This window comes from Aplysia californica, unplaced genomic scaffold, assembly GCF_000002075.1.
Source record: "Aplysia californica isolate F4 #8 unplaced genomic scaffold, AplCal3.0 scaffold01160, whole genome shotgun sequence".
In the NCBI taxonomy this organism is placed as follows: domain Eukaryota; kingdom Metazoa; phylum Mollusca; class Gastropoda; order Aplysiida; family Aplysiidae; genus Aplysia; species Aplysia californica.
This window is the reverse complement of record NW_004798430.1, coordinates 106,213-111,758: the sequence shown is the minus strand read 5'-3', so window position 1 is coordinate 111,758 and position 5,546 is coordinate 106,213. Positions and strand designations below refer to the sequence as shown.

Sequence of the window (5,546 nt, the reverse complement as noted above, 5' to 3'; positions counted from 1 at the left end):
AGAGGAGACGAAAGCAGACGACAGAACATTGCTAGAGAGCAAGAAAGGAGGTGAAAGGAGACAAATTTAGAGAAGAAAATTTTTCGGTCACTACCCGAATTCGAACCCGGGACCTTTGAATGAGAGGCCAACACCTTAACCTCCAGGCCACGAGAGCCCCCTTTGCCTGGTTTATCTATCATACTACAATAGGCTGGATACAATTTAAGAGTCTATAAAATATGCTTCGCATTCATAGTCATAGTCATCACTTTCCCCCACCAGACACAGCACATTTATAATAACACAGCTTTAAGTTCAGGTGGTAAATTAGAAAAAGCAGGAAAAAGACATAGAGCCAACAGCAATGCACTTCATGGCCTCAACTTGTAGCTGATGCTGGAGAAAATTGAAGTTAGTACGATCTCTATAAAGTGTCAAACAATTTTTGAAGCACAACAATTTGTACAGCCATTCATGGGACTGTGAGAGCCAATGTCTGGCCACGCATTCACAAGGTGCCAAACTTGGGTTTATAGTAGATGGAAATAGTACAGTAACAGAAAAAACATGTTTTTTTAAAAAAAACATGTTTTTTCTGTTATATAATATGAAAAACTAGCAGGCAAAGGCCTGTTTCACAGACTAGTAGCTGACTCAGGACAAGTTATGTGGAAAGAGAAGAGCAATCATGTACCCATAATTTGTAACTTACACTTATGGAACCTGCCACACTGTGAAATGTGACAATCAAATTTTCTTACATCCCATTTTTAGAACTTGAGGCAGGACAGCAGTAAGTGTAAAGCGGGGATAGAGCTTGCTGTTGGGCAGGGGTATGCGCTATACAAATGCTATTTAAATTATTATTATTATTATTTATTATTATTAAAATCTATATTATTATGGATGCAGTCAATGCACCTGTTGTTGTTGGGTGCTTCACTGTGGTCAGTGGCTTCTCTTGTTTTTTTTATTAGATAAGATTATTATGCAACTTTTCTGTTCTAGGCAAATCTGGTCTAGATTTTATGGATAAATAAGGTTAGGAGTAAGTGTAGTTTTGTTTTAGTTTTAGCAAGAGTTTTTCGGCACTTGCCACACAGTAAGTTCATATGTACATATTCATGAGTGTTGAAGATTGCAGGTGTGACAATAGAGTGACAAATACAGAAAAGGAGGAGGACAGATCATCTGGAATGATAGAGATATCTGACACTACTGAGAAGAAAAGAGAGCAAACCTCAACATGATAGCACCTGCCAACCACGGACGAGGTTAGGACATTTTAGGTTAGAGATACGAAGATAATGATTTCAACATTTAATCAATCAAGCCAGTCTATTCAAACATCAACTTTTCACTCCCGCACACAACGCACTGCTTCGGGGGTCAAACTGCAAGTATTGTTTATTGTTTGTGTTGCAGACCATACACAATAAAGCCATTAAAACTTCCGCAAATCAATTAGTTTCAATAAAATTGTAACCTCAATTAAAAATATCAAATTATGGGTGAAAACAGAGGGGCATGGCCCCCAGTAAACCCCAGATTTTTTTTACTTGTTCTAGGGGCACAAAGCATTTTGATTGGTCTATCTCCCCCCAATCAATTTTTTAAAACTTCTGTGGAGCAGGCCCCCGGAAACCCCTCAATTTGTCCAATGCGCAGAAATTACTATGCAGTTAGGCTTCTTGTGTGAATAGCTCGATTAAAAACCATCGAATATTTCAAAAACTATAAATCAAAATTTGTGACGGAAATGAAGCTGATTCACGTGCATCATCAATGCCATCAAGGCCACATATATATATACATTGTAAAGCTCCTTCCATTTATCTCAGTCCTGGGCCATCCTTCCAAGCTCGTTCAAAGTCAGCTTCACGTTCATGATCTGTCTCTCTAAGCTCCTTTCCACACATTCTCCTCCATGTCTCCCCATGGCCTACACGTTCCTCATGCTCCCTGAGGGTTCCACTGCAGCGACTTGTAATGTTTCTGCTGGGCTTTCTTAAGGTAGTCCCATCCATCGGGACCATCGCCACTTTGTAAGTCCTATTTCTACTTCTAGAGATCTATAAAAATCCTTTTGTCCAGTCCTTTCCCATAGCTCTTCATTTCTTTTTTTTTTAAATCCAGCTGCCATTTTTAAATTCTTAGGATACTCCTGCTCATACATCTGTTCTTGATGAAAGTCTGGACTTTATCCAGTGCTGTAGTTTCGCAGAGCAGTAAAGGCAGAGGAGCACAGACTTGACATTGGAGTTGAAGAGTCGAATCTTGGTGAACAGCGAAATTTTTGCTTGCTTTCTAGACTTTTGATTTGTCTGATTTGAATGCTGACCTTACCTTGGCAGTTCTTGCTTTTTCATCTGCCTCAGCTGATTCGCGTTCAGCACAGAGATCAATATTCAGGAAAAAAATAGACAACAGGTAGGCCTAGAATCTAGATATTTAGATCTAGATTAGATCTAGATTAATCTAGAGAATCTAATCTAGATCTAGATCTAGATAAATGATAAATCTACAACAGATTGTATGAAGTATAAATGAAGTGATTCAGTCCAGAAAAGAGGAATAATTCATGGTGAGAGAGAAGACTGAACGCTGTCACAGTTACAAAAACAGGGCTTGGTCTTGGTTGGCTTGATTAACTTTGATTTAGATCTAGATTCTAGATCTACAGTCAATCAGTGCAGTCCAGTCACTCCTTCAAATCCATCAACCAATCATGTTTTTATTGATCCCGTTTATTCATTGTATACTGTACATTTCCGCGTTGACAGTTCGTCAGTCAGAACGGGCACAACGAGACCCAACAGACTATCATTTTAATTTAAATACATTATAAAAACAACTAGATCTATTGTCTTACCTTGTGACACCCGATTTCGCCTGAACACACTGCTACAGCTGGGGAGATAAAAACCAGTCCGCCTTGCTTTGAGCTTGGGGGCAATAAAAAGTAAAAATGTTTTAAGCGAAAAACAGATGTTGGCGACACGACTTGTTTACATTGACGCAAGAGTGCTCTTTAATGATGTGAGGTAATTTTTTTACCGGCCGGTGTTCGCTGATTCGCATTTTAATTTATGCCGACCGCACTGTAAAGCCAATAAAATTATAATATTGTTTATATAATTTTATAACTGACAATTAAATTGCGGTTATTGTCCTTCTCAGAACATTTTAAATGTTTTAAAGCTTAATATTGACGTTCATGTACGTGTATTTTATGTTAAGATGAAAACGTTGCATAAAGCGCTAAGAGAGCTGTTGGCCCATCGGGCACAAAAGAAATTATATTATACATTAATGTCAATTAATATGATACAAATGAGAAAAATGACAATAGTAAGGATCAGGAAAGAAAAAGCAGCAGTTCCCTGTTGTAGATCAGGCTCACGTTATGAGCGTGACATTTACAATTCTATATTATTATGCTTGAACGAGATATATCCCCCCTTTGGGAATGGCCTAAAGACACTATACAGTCAGTGTCACTGCCCCGGGGGGTATGCTTGCGTTCAAAGGCCTGTACAGTAAACCCTACTGCTGTGGCAGGTAGCACTACAAATAGACTACAATGTATTTGTAGCACAGTGGCGACCGACAGTGGCATTGTTTGTAAACTGTTCTGTATGTGTGTAATAGTGTGTATTTAAGTATGTATTTATGCATGTATGTATTTATGTACGTACGTATTTATAATTATGTTTTTATGTATGTATGTTTGCCATTGTAAAGCAAGTGCCCTTCTGGGACAAATAAAAGTGTAATTTATTATTTTCATTATTTTCATATAAAATTAAATTTCAGGTTCTAATAATTGTCTCTAACGACTTTATTTGGTGGGTCTTTACAAATTCCTTTTACTTTAGTTTTATAATGCACTTCTTCTATTTTTTTTTGGGGGGGGGGGGGATGGATCTGAATCTGAATAAAAATCCTACATACTAAGTCGCAACCCCATCCAGCTAATACTCTGCATAATTCCAGGCTCTAAGAAGATCAATCATGCATGCGTTCTTTTCAGCGGGCAACGATGGTGTAGCGATAATAGGCACTTCGCCATCACACGCAGAAGACATTCGAGTCGAGTAGGGAAAAGGTACTGATAGTACCAGTATATTTCCGTCTTTAGTTTTAGTAGAGGTTTTACAGCGCTCGCAACTGCATAAGGTCATATATGAGCGTCAGAAGATTAAGAAAGAGGTGTTACAATAGTGTAACAATAGATATAAAAAAGAAGAAGGGGAGATAAGGCGGATAGATGTTATATAGGAAAGAAGCACAGAATTCTACACTTAGTGTAGAATTCTGTGGAAAGAAGGAGCAAAACCACACCAGAGCACCCGCCAACCACCCACTATTTCCGTCAGTCTGCTCTGTCTGGGATGTTGTATGAGTCTAGGTCTAGGCTACTCCTCACAGCCCAGGTCGACACTGCAGAAGCAGCCTACCTCCTAACTGATCTGAATTGTATTGATGGAGACGTGAAATAAAATTAAAACCAACAAACTACATGTATCTTTTTGAAGAAAGTGTTCTCTCCCGTGACTCAAAAAGAGAATTATTGTGAGGCAGCACGTGGTGGAATCAGGCTCTCGTTAAAATAATCAAAGTGAAGAAACTTGCATTTTTCCGCAGGTTCATGAATTTTTATCAAATTTTTGTTTTTTGGCTCAACACCTTTCATGCCCATTAAAGAACTCATTTCTGTATTGATTTTTCTGAAAAGCGTTGATTAAAGGCAAAAAAAATGTAAATCATCCGTTACCACGGACTCTTAAGTTAAAGAAATAAATACATTTTGGAGGCCATTTTCTTACTAATTTTACCTCTGAAAACAGGTGACCTCTATCTCCTTCTTTCGCAAATATCTCGACTTGTATTCAAGATATATGGGTATTTTTTTTCTTCCAAATAAAGACAAGTGAACAAGCTTTATGATACCTATTACTCTACATGCCCAAGAATTGACGAGAGCCTGATTCCACCACGCTGCCTCACAATTATTGAGATCTGAATTGTGTTAAAGGGGACGTAAAAAGACACGAACGTTCTATCATTTTAACGTGGCTCTACAGAATATTATTACATGTATCGTAATGTCACACTTTGAAATTCCTTGGGTCAAGGAATGAAGTCAACCTAGCTACAACCTTTGCGATTAGATCGCCATCAACATTTTAGAACTTCTTCTCTAGCTGTTAAGTGTACATTATTATATAGGGCATAGGGCCTACCATTTTCTTCCTCTCCCTATTCAGAATGGGTCTCCAAGAATTGGACTTAAGAGCTCCGACCACCTGTTTCTATTCTGGGCGATCCCCTTTACCTCCAGCCAGCCGTGTCACATTAGTCCTGAGGGTTTTTTTTTTATTTAAAAAATAAATAAATAAATAAATTAATTAATTAATTAATCTTTTAATTATTTATTTATTTTTTTTTTTTTTTTGGGGGGGGGGGGTGCTACTCTGTGGCGACCGGGTGTGTCCACTATTTGCTCTAGGCTTCTGATCTGTAACAAAGAAAGATATATAGAAGGTCGTTTTAACCATCAT

General features: G+C 38.0%; 1 protein-coding gene across 3 annotated transcripts in view; it reads right to left on the bottom strand.

The window, feature by feature from the left end:
- LOC101848562 overlaps window positions 1-3,017 on the bottom strand; it is a 32,513-nt gene extending 29,496 nt beyond the window's left edge. For 2 of the 3 annotated variants that reach the window (XM_035973357.1, XM_005111984.3), the window contains exon 1: window positions 2,855-3,015. The gene's annotated coding sequence lies outside the window, so the exon portion shown is untranslated. Of the gene's footprint in view, window positions 1-2,854 lie in introns of all 3 variants that reach the window. The other variant, XM_005111986.3, reaches the window with a different exon arrangement.
- Window positions 3,018-5,546: the final 2,529 nt, after the last annotated feature.